Source organism: Hibiscus syriacus, unplaced genomic scaffold, assembly GCF_006381635.1.
Source record: "Hibiscus syriacus cultivar Baekdansim isolate YM2019G1 unplaced genomic scaffold, ASM638163v2 tig00110321_pilon, whole genome shotgun sequence".
In the NCBI taxonomy this organism is placed as follows: domain Eukaryota; kingdom Viridiplantae; phylum Streptophyta; class Magnoliopsida; order Malvales; family Malvaceae; genus Hibiscus; species Hibiscus syriacus.
Window position 1 is genome coordinate 726,828 of NW_024062680.1, and position 13,339 is coordinate 740,166.

Genomic DNA, 13,339 nt, shown 5'->3' on the forward strand with positions numbered 1-13,339 from the left:
GTTACTCGGATTTTGACATGAAACACGGATACAGATATTTGCCTGGAAGGGGTATATTCCCTTCTATGTGAAAGAATTTGTTTTAAGAGGATGATCAGTATATTCCGCTTTAGAATGAACTTTTGCTTTAGATTATCATATTGTAAACCATTTTTATAAACATTCAACTGAAAAGAGGTGGTAATTTTAATAATTGATAACCTTAAAACATAATTCTCGACTGTCTTTGCAGGGTTGCCATAGATTCTAGTTTTCTAAATTCTTACTTTGGTAGAAAGCTCAACTAATAGCTTTCATTTCTTTTTTTGTGTTTAACTTTCCAGTGATGAGAAAGGGCTGTTTTATGCTCTTGATCTTGGTGGCACGAAGTTCCGTGTGCTACGTGTACACTTGGGTGGTAAAGAACACCATGTTGTTAAGCAGGTATTTGAGGAAGTTTCAATTCCTCCACATTTGATGACAGGATCTTCTGATGTGAGACCCTTCTCCATCTGACTTGGCAATATTTTATCCGGTCTATGATACTTCGTCTCTCTAAAACTCTCTATGATGTAATTGCAGGCATTGTTCGATTTTATTGCTTCAGCTCTTGCAAAGTTTGTTGCTACAGTGAATGAAGGTTTACATTTTCACCTGATAGACAGAGGGAGCCGGGGTTTGCTTACTCGTTTCCTGTTCGGCAGACATCAATATCGTCTGGGACTCTTATAAAATGGACAAAGGGCTTCTCAATAGATGATACAGTTAGTTCTAGTGACCTTGACTCCAATTCTTCAGCATTTTAGTAGTTTGTATATGAGGTTGCTAATTTTCTTTATCTTCTTTTGTCCACATTTCATGGAATTTGAACCTCGTCCTTGCCGTTATTATTGTAATTTTTTCTTTCGCAAGTCAAAGGCATGATGATCTTAATTTTCCACTTTTCCTCCTTAAAATCTTAATATTTTGTGCTACTAGTCAATGTTTGTGCAACTAAGATGTTCCATATTTGTACGGACAGATAAATTTATAGACATTTAACGTTTTAGTGAACAACCTGACCGAGGACAAGTTCTTCTCATAGATGGTCTGGAAGGCATACAAGTGATATTCAGAATTTTGTATTTCAATGACTTTTTTCTATATATTATCTCTTGGGGTGTGTATCGTATGATCTTAATGTTCCTCCTGGACGGTACTTGTAGGTTGGTCAGGATGTTGTTGGAGAATTGACCAAAGCCATAGAAAGGATTGGCCTCGATATGCGTGTGACAGCTTTGGTTAGCCTAATTTGCTTCCACCGTTGGCTGTGCTTTTCTGGTTCTTCATAGAGGGATGTGACTGGTTCTTTCGGATGATGGTTTTAGTTTATGTTCCAAATTCTCTTGTGGAATATGTAGGTAAATGATACGATTGGCACACTGGCTGGAGGAAGATACAACAACCCAGATGTTGTTGCTGCTGTGATATTGGGTACGGGCACAAATGCAGCTTATGTAGAGCGTGCCCATGCAATTCCCAAGTGGCACGGTCTTCTACCTAAATCAGGAGACATGGTAAGCGGTGTTAAGATATATGTTCACTTCTGTCAAAATCTGATACACACTTGAATCTTAATCAAGAACCTAACTATTACCTTGTGTTGAGTTCTGAAACCTTTTCTTCGTTTCTGCTGGTAATCAACATGGAGTGGGGTAACTTTCGGTCTTCACACCTTCCAGTAACGGAATACGACCAAACACTTGATGCTGAGTCTCTAAACCGTGGAGAACAGGTCACTTTTTTCAGCCCAAGTTTCTAGTTCCGACTTCTTATATTTTTATACGCTAGATGTGACTTTATTAACACTGTTTCCAGATCTTTGAAAAAATTGTTTCTGGTATGTATTTGGGAGAGATTGTACGTAGAGTTCTATGCAAGATGGACGAAGAAGCTGCATTTTTTGGTGATACTGCTCCAGAAAAACTAAAAATTCCATTCATACTAAGGTATGTCTTTATTACTTTAGCCGGTTAGAATTCACTAGGTGTGCAGTATGGTACTGTAATTTTTCCATGTGTTGTATTTTGCAATGGAACTTAGATTCGTGTAGCTTACAATCTCATCTTTTCTCAAATGTGAGCTTTGGTCGCAAACGCATCATTGGCTGACTGGTAAACCATCATGCTTGGAAGATAATAACAAGTTGAGCTGTAACCTGGCCCAATCTTATCCTGATCTAATCCAGTTTGGTTTATTGATTTGTGTGGTTACTGAATTTTAGGCAGCTTATATGTATTGGACCATGGTACTTGTTTAAGTGTGTTCAATTTGAATCCGTAATATAATCGTTTTGCAATTTTTAGTACAGCAATCTTTGACTTTTGGATGTGATGAGAACTGAGATTAGTTAACATTTATCTGTTGATTCCGCAGAACTCCACACATGTCTGCAATGCATCACGACGCATCTCCGGATCTGAAAATTGTCGCAGCAAAACTAAAGGATATCTTGGAGGTATAATACAGTAGATGTTTTACAAATATATAACGTTCTATAAATCATTTCGGTCGCTTTGCTTCTAGTTTCTTTGAAGGATAGAGGTTTTACATGAGATTTTATCATGTTAATTAACGGATTTAACAGATTTTTCTTGTGTTTTTGTTATCTTTACTTTGTTCTAATTTCAGATATCAAATACGTCCCTGAAAATGAGGAAAGTAATTGTTTAGCTATGCGACATTGTTGCTTCTCTTGGTGCCCGCCTCTCTGCTGCAGGCAGAAGTCAGTGGTATCCCTAGATGGTGGTTTGTATGAACACTACACTAAATTCCGGACCTGCATGGAGGACACCCTCGCGGAGTTGCTAGGTGAAAAGTCTCCAACAACATTGTCATCGAGCTTTCCAATGATGGCTCCGGTATTGGAGCAGCACTCCTGGCAGCCTCTCACTCGCAATACACCGAGGCCGATGAATCTTAAAGACGGACTAACAAAGTATATCAAAGAATCTAACTGTTGTGATTTTGTATATTTTCAGCTTTTGCAAACTAATTGCTATTTGCATCTACCGATCCTAAGTTATGCTCATTCGGAGTGTATAATCGGGTAATGGATCAAATGTAATGGGTGTCTGGTTGTAGCCGGAAGCTTAATGGCTCCAGCTTGTCACTCTACCCGATCCACTCACGGTGTTGGAGGATCAATATCGTTTTGTATAAGTACTGCCCCCCCCCAAGATAAGAAGGTAGTATGATAAGGGAACGCAAATTCCTCTTTCGAGTTTTTGAGCATCGAGAATAAGAAGTAACCTTACATTTAAATGGCCATTTTTTTTGTTGCGTTGGAGCTGAGTTTGGTGGGTGTTGAAATGGTAAACAAGATGTTACAATGCACAAATGTTTGAAAATCAAAATATATACAGACAGATGGACATTAATTTTTTTATATATAATATTAATTTCATTTTGAAGGACTTATATATACCAGTACCATCAAAATCAAAATATCTAATAATAATACTTATCCAAAATGTCAATTCGGCTTGTGAAGTTGAAAGCTATCAATATACCAAAAACGTTACCGATTTCACTGATTCAAAACGTAACATTTCATGCCATAAACATATCTTACAATGAAAACGTGGGAAATGGAAGCATTCTGCTGAGAAAATAAAGGAATATGACTTTACGGTTATATAAAGCAAAATATCCGAAATTACGTGGAAGTGGATGTTAATGTATAAAAGAAACTCCAAAATGATCGAACCTTTTCACAGATTGTCAAATTTGGCCCCCTCGAACCATTTATATTTAACATTGATTCTTTGATTGCTTTGCTTGTCTCAACCTTATCTCTAACAGTAGTCTTCGTTTTTGCCATTTCCATGGACGGCGGATCAGCAAAATACCATGTTGTCGTTTTTAGCAACCATATTTCTGTTCCTTTCGTTCTCCAATTCGATCTCGATGACGTTATGACAATGCCGGAAAAAGTTCTAACCAGGCATCAAACGATTGTTCGTTTGGTCTCTGACATGCCGGCGGCTGATCATGCGGCCGGTAGTTGCTCAATCTGCATGGAAAGTTTGTGGAAGTCCGAAGGAGCTCCATTGAGGCGAGTTGCGTGTGGCCATGTTTTCACAATGATTGTATTACCGATTGGCTCTTGAACGGCAATAGCGATTCGAAATTGCCGGCTAATGATACTTTTGAAGCATCTTCACTCAATATTTTGTTTGTTTGTTTGTTTTTGTTTTTATATATTGAGATTAATGCAATATGTTGAGAGTAAATTCAATAAAAGGGGCGGCACCACACAACGAGAATTCAAAAAGGGCCAAAGATTCAAAAAGTCAGGAAAGTCTGTTATTTTTCGGTGATTAATTGCACCGATTTCGATGGTTGTGTTTTGTTGATTTTTTGGAGATGGGTAAATTACACTTTAGTCATTGCTCTTTAGGGTATTTTCAAAGATTAGTCCTTAAGCTTCAACTATAAATACCTTATCTCATTTAGCTTCAAAATCATCCCAAAATCTCAAATCATTTCTTTCTCCTAATACTAGAGAGTTTTCTTGTGAGTAATGAGTGTTTTGTAAACACCTGTAAATTTTCTCTCTTAGTAAAAGATCTGCAGCAGTCCGGAGACGTAAGCAAATTGGCTGAACTCCGTTATCAATTTCGGGTATTATTTTTCCGCTTTTATTTCGCATTCTCACTAATCTGGTTATAGGGAAATTACTCATACTCGGTTTATTTCCCAACAACTGGTAATCAGAGCTTTTGGTTGTGAATTTTGTCAATTTTTTGCGAGGTTACTATTCATTCATTACTGTTCACGTGAATAGTGAAATTTTTCGGCGATACGAATTTGTCGACGGAGGTGTTCTAATACACGGTGGTTCGCAAGAATTATCGAAAACGATCCAAACGAATCCAGATTCGAGTGGGAGCGATGGCTGCAGACGAAGGGAAGGTGAAAATTGAAAAGTTTGATGGTGCGGACTTTGGCTTTTGGAAGATGCAGATTGAAGATATTTTGTACCAAAAAAAATCTATATCAACCCTCTCAGGAAAGCAACCAGAGGGCATGAAGAATGAAGATTGGGCCCTTATCGACAGACAAGCCCTCGGAGTCATCCGACTGACTTTGTCCCGAAATGTTGCTTTCAACATAGAAAAGGAAAAGACCACGGCGGGTCTTATGGTGGCTCTCTCCAATATGTATGAGAAGCCATCGGCCTCAAACAAAGTTCACTTGATGAAACGATTATTCAATTTGCGGATGGCAGAAGGGGCATCAGTGGCTCAACACCTAAATGAACTCAACACTATCACAACCCAATTGAGTTCCGTGGAAATTGAGTTTGATGATGAAGTTCAAGCTTTAATTCTCTTATCATCTCTACCAGACAGTTGGAATGCTACTGTTACATCAGTCAGCAGCTCGTCGGGAAACAACAAATTAAAATTAGACGATGTACGAGATCTGGTATTGAGTGAATAAATTCGACGGAGAGAATCAGGTGAAGCATCAACTTCCTCAGCCTTGCACACGGAGTCCAGAGGTAGAACTTCAAAAGAAATTCAAATCGTGAAAGATCGAAATCCAGACGAGGAAAATCAAGAATGGGAAAGAAAGATTTTACCTGTTATAATTGTGGCAAGAAGGGTCACTTTAAAAGGGATTGTCGAGCACTGAAGAAAGATACAGGCGAACAAGAATATGCCAACGTAACAGAGGAGACAGATGATGCCATGATTTTAAGCGTAAACAGTCCGATTGATGATGAAACCTTGAAGATCGTCGGAAAAGGAGACATCCGATTAAAGTTGCCAAACCAGACCACCTGGACGCTAAAAGGAGTGAGACATATTCCTGGCCTCAAAAGAAATTTGATTTCTGTAGGACAACTTGATGGAGAAGGATATAACACAACCTTTTCAGGCTGTGAATGGAAGATTACCAAAGGAGCACTCGTCATTGCTCGTGGTAAGAAGACTGGTACTCTCTATGTAACCTCAAATTTAGAGAATATCATTGCTGCAGCAGATGCTGATGGAAAATCAAACCTATGGCACCAAAGGCTTGGCCATATGAGCGAGAAAGGGATGAAGACACTTTTGTCAAAAGGGAAGCTGCCGGATCTAAAGAATGTAGATGTCGGACTATGCGAGGATTGCATCTTTGGCAAACAAAAGAAAGTCAGCTTTGCAAAGATTGTTAAGACACCCAAGGCTGAAAAGTTAGAGTTGGTTCATACTGATGTATGGGGACCATCTCCAGTTCCATCTCTTGCAGGCTCATTATATTATGTCACCTTCATCGATGATTCTACAAGGAAGGTATGGGTTTATTTTCTGAAGAAGAAATCAGAAGTCTTTGATACCTTCAGAAAATGGAAGGCCATGGTGGAAAATGAGACTGGTCTGAAAGTCAAGCGGTTGAGGTCTGACAATGGAGGAGAGTACATAAATCGTAGATTCAGAGATTTCTACGCAAACAATGGGATCAAGATGAAGACAACAGTTCCCATGACACCGCAGTAGAATGGCGTAGCAGAGCGCATGAACAGAACTCTGAATGAACGTGCCAGAAGCATGATGATACATGCCGGATTACCCAAATTTCTATGGGCTGAAGCTATCAACACTGCTGCTTACCTGATCAACCGTGGGCCCTTAGTTCCTTTGGATGGCAGAATACCAGAGGAAATTTGGAGCAAGAAAGAAATAAACCTTTCACACTTAAGAGTGTGTTGAACTATGTTTTGATATAACAATTTAAGGCAAAATGTTTTTGGACTTGAATTGAATTTGCAAAATGTTTTTGGATTTGAATTGAATTTATTCAAAGTTTTCAAAAGGTTTCAAAAATAATTCAAAGTCCATTAAATTCGGATTTGAGCAAAAATGCTAAAGGGTGTCAAAGTGCATCCATGCATCCCTACAGTGCATCCATGCATCCCTGCTGTGCATCAATGCATCTGCACTAATGCATCGATGCATCAGGCAATGCATCCATGCATCCAAACATCGAATGCAATTAGTGCATCGATGCATCCTTGCCATGCATCGATGCATCATGCCATGCATCCATGCATCCTGTCATGCATCCATGCATCAAGGCTGCAACGGCTAGCTTATTTGAATTTAATGAAGGGGTATCGATGCACCTTGATCATGCATCGATGCATCATGTTATGGGCAGCCTTTTTGAGTAGAAAAATCATCCCCAAACGACTCCAAAACATCCCCAACGGCTATATACAACATCAAACACATTACAAGCTATAAATACAAGCTGAGGACACTTGAAGAAGTAAGAGAACAACTATCCAAGCAATCAAACACAAGAGAAGAGTTTTTCATTCTTATTTCATCTTTCTCTTGTAAATATTTTGTTCTTGAGAGCTCAATCTTGTAAACACCTACCTTAGAGGGGTTTTCTTGTTTACTTATTTTATCCTTTTGTAAAGGGGAAAGGTTCTAGCTTAGCCCGTGTAAAAGCTAGGGAAAGGTTCTAGTTTAACCCGTGAAAAACTAGGGAGTTGTAAGGTTATCTCTTTGTCCTCAAAAGAAAGAACAAATTAGTGAATTTGTTGGAAAATCCTTAGTGAGGAGCTAAGGTAGTGGATGTAGACTTTGGTTGAGAAAGTCGAACCACTATAAATCATTGTGCAATTCTTTATCTTTCAATCTCCTTACTCCTTAAACAAAAACCGTTCCGACCCCTCTTTACAAATCGTTTCGATTATCGATTCGAGCGTCCGAAAATCCCAATAATTGGCATCAGAGCCTAACTCGTTAAAAAGGTTTAACCACCTTGAGACAGTCCTAGAAGACGCTCTACCAATTCCCGACACAACCGAGAAGATGGCTTCCACCTCCGGCTCGTTCCACATGGAAGACTCCCTACCAACGGACAAGCCTCCATACTTCAATGGAGTCAACTATAGTCATTGGAAGAAATTAATGAAGGTATTCATCCAATCCAATGATCTTGATGCATGGGAGATGATCGAGAACGGCTACTCTTCTCCAAAGAAGAAGGAGAAGAAGAAGAGTGACAAAGAACGGAAGAAAGCTCAACTTAAAGCCAAGGCCATGCACATGCTGTTTTGTGCATTTGGTCATGAAATCTATGAAGGGGTTTCTTCTTGTTCAAGTGCCAATGAGCTTTGGAATAAGCTTGAGGAAATCCATGGAAACAAGAAAGAAGAACCAACAAAGGTGGTGTCTCTAATGGCTTGTGAAGAGCCCGAGGTATCTTCTAACTCAAATGAATTTAATTCATATACGTTTGATGAGTTACAAGATGTTTTTAATAGGTTATATTCGGAGTTTGAGACCATGAACTCCAAATATAAGAAAATGATTTCAAAATTTAAAATCGAAAACGATTTTCTTTGAAAACAAAAATAGATTTTGAAAGCCAAAATGAAATTTGAAAAAGGATTTAGAGCTTTCAAAAATAAAAATTGAAAGTTTTGAAAAAGAAAAACTTGATTTAAAAGTTAAGCTTGAATGCTTAACAAAAGAAAAAGAAATCATTTTAAATAATTCATTTAGTTCAATAATGACAATATGCTCACATTGTCATTATCATGGTCATAAGGAACATACTTGTCCTTTGAAGAAAGGAAATCGTTTTAAAATTAGACAAGTATGGGTTCCGAAAGGAACAAGGGGCATTGAACCTAACGTCCAAGGATCCAAAGCAATTTGGATACCACAATCAAAATAAATGTCTCTTTTAGGTGTGGGAGCAATGGTGATGAAAGTGATGATATTCAAGATGCTCTAGCCACACATGAAAAAGGAATGGGTAACCTCTAAACTTAATGCTTTTAATTTTGGTTATTTGGTTGCTCATTTGATTTTAAGCATGCATGAGTTTTGGTTTTAAATGATTATGCATCATTGTTTTAATCTCATGTATGTTGAAAAGATTATTATGATGAACATTTTAAAGTTATATTAATTTTTGAGAATTTTTAGTTCATCATAATGAATTTTGGTCAAAATTGGTTTTAAATGCAAATGATATCTCTCTAACAATTGATATCAAATTTCAAAATACTTTGATTTTATAAATTTTAATTTTTGGCCTAAATTTGAATGTTTATGCATGTGGTATAAATGAAAATGATATCTCTCTAGCAATTGATATCAAAATTTTCAAAATGCATAACATTTTTGGAAAACTTTATGCAAATGCACTTAATTTTAACAATTGGTATTAATATCAAATTTTAATAATTGGTATTGCATAAAGTATTTTAGACTTGGATATATTGAATTTCATGTGCTCTAACATGTTTGTTATTCTTTGTAGAAATTCAATATTTTCTTTAAGTGTCATGAACTTAAAAGCGAAATTTTGTTTGGAATGCATTTATTGAGGGGGGGCTTTGATTTTTCAAATGATTTTTAAATGTCAAATTTACTACTTATTCTCCAAAGTTATTTTGAACTTCAAAGATTGAATTATTTTTTTATATAACAAAAAGGGGGAGAAGTTTGGTTTGAAAATTTTAATTCTAATGAAAAAATTGGAGCTTAACATTTTCATATATTTTCCAACAATTGGTAACAATTAATATCTTTTTCATTAAACAATTTATTAAGGGGGAGTTTTGCAAAAAACAATTTTTCAAATGTTTTGTTATATCAAAAAGGGAGAGATTGTTGAACTACGTTTTGATATAACAATTTAAGGGAAAATGTTTTTGGATTTGAATTGAATTTATTCAAAGTTTTCAAAAGGTTTCAAAAATAATTCAAATTCCATTAAATCGGATTTGAGCAAAAATGCTAAAGGGTGTCAAAGTGCATCCATGCATCCCTGCAGTGCATCCATGCATCTGCACTAATGCATCGATGCATCAAGCAATGCATCCATGCATCCAAACATCGAATGCAATTAGTGCATCGATGCATCATGCCATGCATCCATGCATCTTGTCATGCATCCATGTATCAAGGCTGCAACGGCTAGTTTATTTGAATTTAATGAAGGGGTATCGATGCGCCTTGATCATGCATCGATGCATCATGTTATGGGCAGCCTTTTTGAGTAGAAAAATCATCCCCAAACGAATCCAAAACATCCCCAAGCTATATACAACATCAAACACATTACAAGCTATAAATACAAGCTGAGGACACTTGAAGAAGTAAGAGAACAACTATCCAAGCAATCAAACACAAGGGAAGAGTTTTTCATTCTTATTTCATCTTTCTCTTGTAAATATTTTGTTCTTGAGAGCTCAATCTTGTAAACACCTACCTTAGAGAGGTTTTCTTGTTTACTTATTTTATCCTTTTGTAAAGGGGAAAGGTTTAGCTTAGCCCGTGTAAAAGCTAGGGAAAGGTTCTAGTTTAACCCGTGAAAAACTAGGGAGTTGTAAGGTTATCTCTTTGTCCTAAAAGAAAGAACAAATTAGTGAATTTGTTGGAAAATCCTTAGTGAGGAGCTAAGGTAGTGGATGTAGACTTTGGTTGAGAAAGTTGAACCACTATAAATCATTGTGCAATTCTTTATCTTTCAATCTCCTTACTCCTTAAACAAAAACCGTTCCGACCCCTCTTTGCAAATCATTTCGGTTGTCGATTCAAGCGTCCGAAAATCCCAACAATTGGCATCAGAGCCTAACTCGTTAAAAAGGTTTAACCACCTTGAGACGGTCCTAGAAGACGCTCTACCAATTCCCGGCACAACCGAGAAGATGGCTTCCACCTCCGGCTCGTTCCACATGGAAGAGTCCCTACCAACGGACAAGCCTCCATACTTCAATAGAGTCAACTATAGTCATTGGAAGAAATTAATGAAGGTATTCATCCAATCCAATGATCTTGATGCATGGGAGATAATCGAGAACGGCTACTCTTCTTCAAAGAAGAAGGAGAAGAAGAAGAGTGACAAAGAACGGAAGAAAGCTCAACTTAATGCCAAGGCCATGCACATGCTGTTTTGTGCATTTGGTCATGAAATCTATGAAGGGGTTTCTTCATGTTCAAGTGCCAAGGAGCTTTGGAATAAGCTTGAGGAAATCCATGGAAACAAGAAAGAAGAACCAACAAAGGTGGTGTCTCTAATGGCTTGTGAAGAGCCCGATGTATCTTCTAACTCAAATGAATTTAATTCATATACGTTTGATGAGTTACAAGATGCTTTTAATAGGTTATATTCGGAGTTTGAGACCATGAACTCCAAATATAAGAAAATGATTTCAAAATTTAAAATCGAAAACGATTTTCTTTTGAAAACAAAAATAGATTTTGAAAGCCAAAATAGAAATTTTGAAAAAGGATTTAGAGCTTTCAAAAATAAAAACTGAAAGTTTTGAAAAAGAAAATCTTGATTTAAAAGTTAAGCTTGAATGCTTAACAAAAGAAAAAGAAATTATTTTAAATAATTCATTTAGTTCAATAATGACAATATGCTCATATTGTCATTATCATGGTCATAAGGAACATACTTGTCATTTGAAGAAAGGAAATCGTTTTAAAATTAGACAAGTATGGGTTCCGAAAGGAACAAGGGGCATTGAACCTAACGTCCAAGGATCCAAAGCAATTTGGATACCACAATCAAAATAAATGTCTCTTTTAGGTGTGTGGGAGCAATGGTGATGAAAGTGATGATATTCAATATGCTCTAGCCACACATGAAAAAGGAATGGGTAACCTCTAAACTTAATGCTTTTAATTTTGGTTATTTGGTTGCTCATTTGATTTTAAGCATGCATGAGTTTTGGTTTTAAATGATTATGCATCATTGTTTTAATCTCATGTATGTTGAAAAGATTATTATGATGAACATTTTAAAGTTATATTAATTTTTGAGAATTTTTAGTTCATCATAATGAATTTTGGTCAAAATTGGTTTTAAATGCAAATGATATCTCTCTAACAATTGATATCAAATTTCAAAATACTTTGATTTTATAAATTTTAATTTTTGGCCTAAATTTGAATGTTTATGCATGTGGTATAAATGAAAATGATATCTCTCTAGCAATTGATATCAAAATTTTCAAAATGCATAACATTTTTGGAAAACTTTATGCAAATGCACTTAATTTTAACAATTGGTATTAATATCAAATTTTAATAATTGGTATTGCATAAAGTATTTTAGACTTGGATATATTGAATTTCATGTGCTCTAACATGTTTGTTATTCTTTGTAGAAATTCAATATTTTGTTTAAGCGTCATGAACATAAAAGCGAAATTTTGTTTGGAATACATTTATTGAGGGGGAGCTTTGATTTTTCAAATAATTTTTAAATGTCAAATTTACTACTTACTCTCTAAAGTTATTTTGAACTTCAAAGATTGAATTATTTTTTATATAACAAAAAGGGGAAGAAGTTTGGTTTGAAAATTTTAATTCTTAATGAAAAAAGGGGAGCTTAACATTTTCATATATTTTCCAACAATTGGAAACAATTAATATCTTTTTCATTAAACAATTTATTAAGGGGGAGTTTTGCAAAAAACAATTTTTCAAATGTTTTGTTATATCAAAAAGGGGGAGATTGTTGAACTATGTTTTGATATAACAATTTAAGGCAAAATGTTTTTGGACTTGAATTGAATTTGCAAAATGTTTTTGGATTTGAATTGAATTTATTCAAAGTTTTCAAAAGGTTTCAAAAATAATTCAAATTCCATTAAATCCGGATTTGAGCAAAAATGCTAAAGGGTGTCAAAGTGCATCCATGCATCCCTGCAGTGCATCCATGCATCTGCACTAATGCATTGATGCATCAGACAATGCATCCAAACATCGAATGCAATTAGTGCATCGATGCATCCTTGCCATGCATCGATGCATCATGCCATGCATCCTGTCATGCATCCATGCATCAAGGCTGCAACGGCTAGTTTATTTGAATTTAATGAAGGGGTATCGATGCACCTTGATCATGCATCGATGCATCATGTTATGGGCAGCCTTTTTGAGTAGAAAAATCATACCCAAACGACTCCAAAACATCCCCAATGGCTATATACAACATCAAACACATTACAAGCTATAAATACAAGCTGAGGACACTTGAAGAAGTAAGAGAACAACTATCCAAGCAATCAAACACAAGGGAAGAGTTTTTCATTCTTATTTCATCTTTCTCTTGTAAATATTTTGTTCTTGAGAGCTCAATCTTGTAAACACCTACCTTAGAGAGGTTTTCTTGTTTACTTATTTTATCCTTTTGTAAAGGGGAAAGGTTCTAGCTTAGCCCGTGTAAAAGCTAGGGAAAGGTTCTAGTTTAACCCGTGAAAAACTAGGGAGTTGTAAGGTTATCTCTTTGTCCTCAAAAGAAAGAACAAATTAGTGAATTTGTTGGAAAATCCTTAGTGAGAAGC

General features: G+C 36.1%; 1 pseudogene; it reads left to right on the plus strand.

Annotated features, from left to right (window-relative positions):
* The first annotated feature begins 315 nt into the window (after nucleotides 1–315).
* Nucleotides 316–3,288, plus strand: LOC120117788 (annotated as a pseudogene).
* The last annotated feature ends 10,051 nt before the right edge of the window (nucleotides 3,289–13,339 follow it).